Below are 10,103 nucleotides of genomic sequence, written 5' to 3' on the forward strand. Positions count from 1 at the left end.
ATTAGGTTTTCAGAAAGGTCACCTGATACCTGAGTAGGGGGTGAAACAGTTCACAAGACCTCACACCCCAACCTAATGCGGAACCGGATATTCAGCTGGTTTTCATTTGTTATTATTGAAAGTAAATAAGGTGTTTGATCATCTTGTCACTATAGGTACATAAGCACACACACAAATACACACATATATTTATATTATATACATATATAACATCTCCATGTGCTCATGCTTTAATTTCTAGAATTAGGTGGATTCTCAGACTGTGATATGTGCTTTTCAAAATTTAAGTTTGCTCTCTGTCTTGTACAAGTTTTCTAAGTTTTCTTTAAAAAAAAGAGAGAAAAGAAAGAAAGAAAGTCCAGGTAGGATGGGGGGTAGAAAGAGAAAAAGAGGTAAATGGGAGAAAAACTACATTGAAAACCCTTCAGGGGTTTGGTAACTCTAAGGACTTTAATTTTTACTCCATCAGCTATATTAGCATCCAGTCTATAAAAATGATTACGTTGGATTGGAGAGTCAGAGAAGTGAGAGGAAACTAGCCTGTCGTTTTCACATTTTTCTTTGTTGCCTTTATGTAATGTTTTCCTTTGTTTTTGGAGAGCAGCAACCATATGTTTTCTTCATTTTAAGCAATTTTGAATGGTTGGGTTTGGTTTTAGAAAGTTTTAGAAGTAGTCTTTTCAGTTTGAAATGATACTCCCTTCCATCCCCTTTCAACACAAATGGATTTTGAGCATTCCCCATTGTCTTCAGGTCAGAGAGTGGAATTAATTAGGACTCTAATAAACTAAAATGTTTTGGGATAGCACACCAGCAAAAAGGGTGTACTTTATAAAGGTTCAAGGATACTTAACAGAAAGAGAGGACGTTAATGCAGCATGTTCTTGGGAACCAATTGGATGCAGAAAGTTTTATCTTTGACTTGTTTCTGAACCTCTGCTTTATTTTTCAACTTGCAGCCAACTACCATGGTTTCCATCTATTAGGAGACAATAGCGCCTTAATTCGCTTTTATTCTCTTCAATAGATGTGTCTGATTGTGGGGGCCAGTTAGTTCCCATTCCAAATTCCTGGGAAAGGAATCGAATTGGGTTCAGCTTGGGTCAGGGGCTTACCCACAGACCAATCAACTGTGGCCAGGAAACAGAGTGCACCGTGTGAATGAGGCTTCTCTTTCTGCAAATTTGTTGTTGAGGACCAGAGGCAGACTGAACTAAGCTACATAATTTACAGGGCCCTGTGCAAAATGAAAATGCAGGGCTCCCTTGTTCAGAAATTTCAATATTGTTTCCAATAGTTTGCAAACAGTCAATACTGCAGTGAATAATATGGTGTATATGTATTTTTCCACTGTTGGAGTTCCAAGTAAATCTCATCATCTATTTATATCTAGATCTGTATATATATCTGTATCTATCTCTATCTATACATCTATGTGTCTTTCTTCCCTTACAACCCCTCTCCAGATAACTCAGAGCTATGTTGATGTTACCGTCCCATTTTTTCTTTCTTAGCTCTAACTACCTTTAAAGTCTGTAATCCCATTGACAATAAGCATGGATTGTGATCAAGAGTACATTTTCTGAGAAAGTCTTCACTCCCAGTTTCAGCCAATAATTTTAGTGGCACTATCCGCCTTGTACCATTGTAGTTCTCAACCTTGTCTGCACATTATAATCACCTGGGAGCTTCAAACATCCCAATACCTAGGAATGCTCTAGGCAGATTCTGCAATTAACGCACAATCTCCAAGTGTGGGTCTCAGGTATCTGTGTTTTTTTTTTTGAAGTGCCCTAGAAATTCCAAGGTAGAAAACTACTGGGTTGGCTGGGCACGGTGGCTCATGCGTATAATCCTGGCACTCTGGGAGGCTGAGGCAGGAGGATCACTTGAGGTCAGGGGTTCGAGACCAGCCTGAGCAAGAGTGAGACCCCCATCTCTACTAAAAATAGAAAAAATTAGCTGGGCAACTAAAAATAGAAAAAAAAATTAGCTGGGCGTGGTGGCACACGCCTGTAGTCCCAGGTACTCAGCAGGCTGAGGTAGGAGGATTGCTTGAGCCCAGGAGTTTGAGGTTGCTGTGAGCGAGGCTGATGCCAGGGCACTCTAGCCCAGGCAACGGAGCAAGACTCTGTATCAAAAAAAAAGAGAGAAAGAAAGAAAGAAAGAAAGAAAGAAAGAAAGAAAGAAAGAAAACTACTGGGTTATCTCTTTGCAATGTTACAACAATCTACTGGCCCCCACCATACTTCCTGTTATTTGAGCCAGCTGCCAGAGTGTATCCTGGCTGAGTGGGAGGTGCTCCACTCAGGGAATTCCTGATTTTTACCTGGAGGAGAGGTAAGAACAGCTGGCCTAATTGAAGGAGGACATGTAATGTCTTAATGAGATGCAAGTTCAGCCTAGCTAAGAACCAAGTTCTTTCTCACATGGAGTTGAGACAGGTACAAGTTGCTTCAGGCCAAGAAGGAAGAATATTAAATTTCTCTTCCTCTCCTTCAACGCAGTGAGGGGTGGTGACGTGCCACTGCACTTCAGCCTGGGCGACAAAGTGAGACTCTGACTCAAAAAAAGAAAAAAATCCTACTAGATGAATACTCCATCCAAAACATAAGCAAAGAACACAAACAGACCATCTCATGGAAGAGAAAGACACACATTTATATATGTGAAAAGTTGTTTATCTTCATTAAGAAATAAATGTAACCATGACATTTTTTTCATCTATCTGATGGGCAGAGAATTGACAATAATGTTTTGGATGGCATTTTGGCAATGTTTTGGATATGTGGAGGAGCGTAAACTGCCTAGTATCTCTGAGCCTCAATTACTGTACTTGGTCTAATAAGGCTAATATCCTAATAGCCTCAAGGGGAAAGTATTTTGTAAATAATAGCTAATATTTACTGGGCACTTGCTATATTCTAGGTGCTTTATAAGTGTTAACTCATTTAATCCTCGCAATGATCCTGTAAATACTATTATTATTATCATCCCCATTTTAAATATAAGAAAACTGAGGCACGGAGGATAAAATTTTGCACAAGGGGTGGGGCTGGGATCACCGGCACTGTATTTACATAGGGAGATCTAGCTCAACTGTTATTTTCTGCAGCGAGCCTCGCCTCTGCTGTTCGTTCTTTTTTGTGATGGTCCACGTCATCTATAGTCAGAATTTGTTTATGTAAAATTCGCCCCTTTGTTAGTTACTATCAACAGGCCTTCTCTAATTGCTGTGTGTATCTCATCACAATTCTGTGTGATTGAGCTCCAAGGAACTCCGTCCACCTCTCATTCCAATTCTTTAGCACAGTATCCTGGTCAACGCTGGGTACATGGCTAAGACGTCGGAAAAGGTTTTTATTATCCTAACATAGATAGGCCTAACAAACGCTATCGTACCTTTCTGTAGGATCAATGGCATAGCTTTACAAACGTGAAAACATTTTCCCGAGACTGAGACAGACACACAGCAACTTTCCCACACACAACAGGGGGAGCACGCGCCTCGGCAAGGTCAGCTGCGCTCCGCAGCGGAGCACCGCACGCCGACCTTCCCAGCTTTCTACGCCAGGAAGACTTGCCCGGAACCTTCGTGCGGGGCCCAGGCGGCCCGCCCGGACCACGCCGCTGAACACACAACAGAGCGAGGACTAAGTAGGTTCACTATATGCCTGGAATTTTTAGCTCATCTACATGTTCCCGGAGAAAATAGCCTTAAATGCTTACACTTGTTAAAGTGCCGAGTGACTATATCATTTTTATACCTTATAAAAGATCATAATTAATTGATTCCAAGAGAGTTTATGCTTCTTTTTGGTTAGGCGTATCTGTGGGCAGCCCACTGGAAACGAATAAGGAAGGCGGGGGAAGAAAGCGGAAGCCGCGGGGCCTTCTAAGTCAGAAAGTCTCCGGAGCTTGCGCCAGGGTTTTCGCGGCGCCCGGGGCTTAGACGCAGGTCTCGGAAGCGAGCAGGGGAGAAGGCATCGTTGCCGGAGCTGAGACCGGGCGGCCAGAGTCCGCAGGGATGAACCTCGAGTTGCTGGGTGAGGAGGATTGTGACTGCGTATTGGAGAACCCTTTGGTACTGGAAAGGAGGGAACCCGGGCGGGAGGGGAGTCAGGCTGCAACCTTAGGGACACTTCTGCGATGGATCTTTGGGCACACCTGATATGGAGCATCAGCAGGAGGAGGAAACCCAGTTTCTGCCCAGGTAGAATGCATTGCCTTTCCCGAGGCCACTTTCAAATCAATTGTGGAATGATAGGGACAAACAGTTTGTGACTTAGCTGTGATTACAAGGATCGCAGGGACTGAAGTAGCCCAGAGCAGGCAGGACCAGAGTTGTTGGAGATGGAATCTGAAGAAGTGAGGGTTGGGATGAAGCTTTGGAGACTTGTCAGGGGGTTGGGTGCCTAGATAGGGTAAGTCTCCTTAAAGAAACAAGGGGTGTCTAAGAAGGGGACTTGAAGATCTTCTGGTAGAAGTCTCTCATTGAACAGATGAAAAAAGACTCAGGGTCGTGACCAGGCACTAAGCAAGTAAATGGCATAGTTGGCACTGGAATCCAGTTATCTTGACTTCCTATTTATGGTCCTTTATACTAGGGACAGTGCGGTAAAACATCAAGGTGTGAACTATGGAACAGTTGCCTTTTGTCACCTTCACTTTGAGTCGTTTCCTCTTACCCCTTACCCAAATTGTTTAAAAACTGTAGGTCCTTTCTTCTGGGCTTTTGTTAAGTGATCTTTAGCTTGGTATCCTAGGGGTGTCTGAGGTTTTCAAGAACTCCTACATGACTTGCTGTCCTTAATGGTTAGGTTTCTCTTAAAAAAAAAAACGTTCAGAAGATGTGTTGACTGTCCAAAGGGCCACAAAGATATTTAAGAAATAGTGTTTCCCTTTAAAGAGCTTTTCCTTAAGCCGAGAGTTTAAGGTGATTATGTAAACAGTCGTGGTATGTTGCAGAATGTAGGCAGGCGTGTAAGAGTTATTACCAATTGCTAAGAATGTTTGGAAGAGGGAATGAATATCTTTGGGGCAGAGGAAGAAAGGCAATCAGGAAAACAAAAACAAATCTTCCAAAAGCGTGGAAGAGTTGGAATTTTAAATGGACTTTTAAGGTTGCTAAAATATCAACAGGCTGAAGTATGAAGTATGGAGATATGAGGGGAGGGAATGCTCAATAGGAATATGTTTGAGCTAAGGCATCAGTGAGAGAAGACGGAAAGAATTTTTATCCTTGGCCAGGTTGTGGGTACTATGAATAAAAGAAGGTCAAGAGATGGGGTTGGTGCCTTCTATTTTATGTAGGCTCTTGAGTTCCAAGCTGAAAGTTTATGCTTTTTAAGGAAAGTAGGATAAATCAATTGAATGGTTTTGACCTGGTAGGTAATTCAACCAGTTATGATTTTGTAAGGGTTATCTGATAGCAGTGTATAACTGAGTCTTGGAGGGGTGTAAAACCAGTTTGGAGGACTAGAGCAGATGAATGATAAGGAAGGCCTGAGCTAGAAAATGGAGAGAAAAGACACTGAGGAGATAGAGAGGACAAATTTGAGAATTGATTGCATTTAGTGGTGATGAGGAAGAGAATGAAGTGAAAAGTGATGGGAGCAAATAATGGTGCTAATGATAAAATTTAAGGACATTGGGAAAAGACAGTTAGCTTTAGATATGTTGAGTGTGGATCTAGGGCTCAGGAGACAGGTTTGGATTTAAGAGAGATCGTAATCCTACAGGTGGGCTAATTGAAACCTTGTGGCTAGAGGACATGATCAAAGGAGAAAGTGGAAGAGATGGAAAAGAAAATTTCCAAGTACAGAATTTTGAAAAATTACCTATGCTGAGGGGGTAAGGGGAGGAATAAATGATGATATAATAAATTAGCTAACAATTATGTAGTACTTACTATGAGCAAGGCACATTTTCAAGTGCCTTGCGTATATTATCCATGTAGAGGTAGAAGAGAATATGGGTTGGTGTGGGGCCTTTTCATAGAAGCCAGTTGTAGAGCAGTTGAGGCTGAGAAGGGGCTGCTCTGTTTAGTCCATGGGCAGCTTGGGGCCCCTTAGCAACTGGAGCAGAAGCCAGATTACGATGACTTTAGAAAGGCTTGGGAGACAAAGTAAAGGCAAAAGGTTGACCCTTATTTTTGAAAAGTTAAGGATGGAGGAAAGGTGATAGCCTAGTACTTTGAAAGAGGCAGTAGGGTCTTGGGAAAGGGTTTTCTCTTTTTTTTTTTTAAATTTAAGCATTTTATACTTTATTTGGGATACAGAATCACTCTAATCACAGCAGGTGGGGGAAGAGTAGAAATTAAAAAGAAGGGACCTAGGTAGAGGAGGAATTAAAAAGAAGGGAACTCAGGTGCTTATGAAAATATGAAACAGGTTTGGATCACTGAATTAGATCTGCTTTATGCCAGTGATTACTTGAGACTGTTTTGGTGTGAAGGTCGTATCCGCTGGAATCTTAAACTCTTCCCCTGTGATTTGAACGATGGAAATGGCAGCTACCCTCATTTGCTCCCATCCTGAAAGCGAAGGACAGAGAAAAGTACAGCTGCTTCTCTGAGAAGCAAAGATGCTTTCTACCATGCTTCTAAGATGGTGGAAGAGTCTCTTCAAGAGGCTTCAGCAAGAAGGAAAAAATGAAAGAGGGCAAGAAGAAAGCCATAACATTCTCTGGCTGTGCTTCATGCCATTGCTCGTAGTCACATCCCCTGTGCAACCACTCAGGTTGGGCCATCTCCATCTGGGGAGGTTAAGCCCTCCCAGGGCATTGTTCGGCCGGGGTCCCTAGTTACCACTCGGATCGCCTCACCTCCACCATCCCTGCACTAGGGTCTCAGGAAGCCCCAGAGCGGAAAGCTGAAAGCTGGGAGAGGACTTGGTTTCCAGGACCTCTTCCAAAAGCTCTCTTACTAACTGGTGCAGGAGAGGGAGAGGGAAGCCTGGCCTTTGCTTGGGTGGGTTCCTTAGGTTTCAGAGGCATCCCTTGGCCACTGTCAAAGGAAGGTGGCCATTTCAGCGGTTGCTCCGCATCAAAAAAGCCCTACCAGAGAGAGGGGCCTCCTCAGGCCCCGGTTCTGTCCGAGTGTCAGGTGTGGCCCTCAGTTCCCAACCCTCCAGGCACTAGAAGCCACAGCTCACAGGGCCCCGGGCTCAGACTGGTCTCCCACCCACCTATGGGGGCAGGAAAGGATTTTCTTGAATGATAAAGAAGATTCGTGAGGGTGACACTTACGAAGGAATATTTAGCTTCAGAAGGTTAGACAATTTAAAAGGTCTGGGTCCAGAAGATAAAATCTCTGTGAAAATGACTGAGTTTTGAAGCCAGGAAGTTAATGCTTACAGATAAAAAGGAGAAAGGAACAGAAATGATGTGATTGTGGGAGCACACTGAAGGACACCTGGCCAGATAAAGGAAATGAGTGATAATGTGTTTTTAATGTGGTCGTTCAAGTGGCCCATGGGTGAGATACTAATTTTACTTCTGCGACCACTTTTCCCCTGCTGGGTATCAGGCAGTGTGCACTGGAGATAGGAGGTTAAATAAGACAGTTTTTAAAACTTATTTTTACTACAAATTGCAGTAAGAAATATAGTTTCTATCTTAACCCATTGTATACACGTACACATTTAACTAAATTTCTCGAAATTATATTTAAATCCTTGTGCTCAGTGTCCTGATACTTTCTTTTCTAATGTATTGAAAAACTTGTTGCGACTCACTATATTGATTTATCCATTTAGGGTGGATTGAGTCCTTCTGTTTGAAAAACATTGAAATAGGATTCCACCTTTGCCCTGGTAAATACGTGGAGCGAGGAGAAGAGACAAACACAAAAGTAACTGTATAGCATGCAGCGTAGTAAAGGAAGGCTTATGGAAATCCAGCTGAAAGCAGTTAAGAGCAATTGCTGGGGGGAGGGGGGGCAAGGGCAACGTACGTAACCTAAACATCTGTACCCCCATAATATGCTGAAATTAAAAAAAAAAAAAAGCAATTGCTTCTGCATCGTTGGTAGGACTGACAGTAGAATTTGGGGATGATTTTACAGAGGAAGTGCCACTTAACCTAGACATTAAAGATGGAGCAGGATTTTTTCAGAGGGACAAGTTGGAGAAGATAATTTCCAGTGGAGAGAACAGCAGGGGCAAATGGGAGGCATTAATCTGTGTGGAATGTTCAGGAAATGGTCAGTCACCTGCAGCTGGTGCTGGGGGTAGGGTGGGTTATCCAGATTCTGTATTAGGTGCTGATGGCGAATTAGTCAAAGATAAAATGGAAAATGCTGGTTGGGGCCTGATTGAAATTACTTTTTAAAATTGTACTTAAGAGTTTTATATATTACTTAGCGAGGAAGATGTTTTAGCAGGTGAGTGACATGTGATTTGGGGCTTAGAAATCTGGCTCTGGCAGCTTTGTGAAAGACTGAGGGAGGCAAGACTGGAGCCAGGGAAATGTAATTATGGTGATGATGGGATGCGGGCGGAGGGGCTCAATCATCCAGACACCTGCAAGTTGCATTTCTCTAAAAGAAATAGTGCCATCACCTGTTAGAGGAGACAGATGGCAACTGCTACTCTCGACCTAAGCTATTATAATAGGGAGGAAGTGGTTGGCAAGTAAAAATAATAGGACTAGCGGGAGAAAAGGTCCATGAAATTTTAGAGCTCATGGCAATCAAATCTTTAAGGAGGTGGATGTTAAGTAATTCGGAGAATAGACAATATTCCATGTCATGAGACTGGGAGGAAGAAGGCTTGAGAGACCCGGGAAGCTAAAACGCAGTTTAGGGAAAGGATCCTAACAGGAAGGAAAGGAGGAGGTGCCTGAAGAAGCTGGTGTGATTGCACGGAAAGCTGTCTAAGCTCACATTCCAAAAGGGCGCATACAAGAGGGGCACACGGGAGGTGAACAGATGAGGGTAGCACAGGCTTTTAAGAGCAGTGTTCGCAAAGCTAATGTGATTAAAAGCCAAGATTGTAAAAATGCAACAAGGAAGGGTTTTCAACGTTATGCGGGAGTATGAAGAACAAGGAAGTCTTCTGCTTGGGCTGGATGGTGCAACACCAGATTTATTCATTCAATGCTCAGTTATCTTTTGTGTGCCTGCTGAGGGCTTTATAGGCAAAGGGGAAGCGGAATGCTTAAATTCTTATTTTCTTTTGCCTTTGGCAAAAAGGATGGTTTTTCAAAACAAATAGAATAAAGTGAAGTTGCCACGAAAAGCCCTCACTAGGTAGAGGTTTTCGGTAGGTCACTTGGCTCACATTGCTTGGTTGAATCACATTCCTTGGCCCTGCAGGAGCTTGCACATGAAGTCACTGTTAGTGATCTTTGAGGATTTGAGGAGAAAGGAAAACATACTGATAGGAGATGGGCAAATTAACTTTCAATAAAGGGCAGGTGTGTTTTGCAAGTCATGAAGTAGTAACCTTGAGGTCAAATTCAGGCAAGATTCTAGAGCTTTTTATTGTAGTTTTTGTGAAAAGTGTGGTTTCTGCTTCAGATCCCAATTTTGCCAGTTTTTAAATGAACTTAGGAAATAACAATCTTTAAGTCTGACTTTCTTCGTCTATAAAATGAAGTGTAATAGTACCCATTTACTAGTCAATTTAGAGGATTGAATGAGATTATATATAAAGTTCTAGTACAGGATCTGGCCCATTCAATAAGTGGTAGCTGTTGAAAACCCATGGGCCTCTCCAGATGCAAATTTATTCTGTTTATTAATGGAAGTTTAGCAGGGTGTGGTGACAGACACCTGTAGTGTCAACTACTCCAGAGGCTGAGGCAGGAAGATCACTTGAGCCCAGTTCAGAGCTTGTAGTGATTGCGCCTTAAATAGCCACTTCACTCCAGCCTGGGCAACATATGGAGACCCTGTATTTAAATGAAAGAATGAATGAATGGAAGTTTGAGCACTTCAAAGAAATGATGAGCTAGCGTGAATTTACATCTGGAAAGGCCCATGGGTCTTTGACCTGTTGAGGTTCTTTCATTTGATGCTTTTCAAATTAACATGGCACATATTTGTCAAAAGGGTTGGAAACAATACAAATATACATACCCCTCCCCAAATGTTAAGTGAA

Source organism: Propithecus coquereli, unplaced genomic scaffold (assembly GCF_000956105.1).
Source record: "Propithecus coquereli isolate 6110/MARCELLA unplaced genomic scaffold, Pcoq_1.0 Scaffold563, whole genome shotgun sequence".
NCBI lineage: Eukaryota > Metazoa > Chordata > Mammalia > Primates > Indriidae > Propithecus > Propithecus coquereli.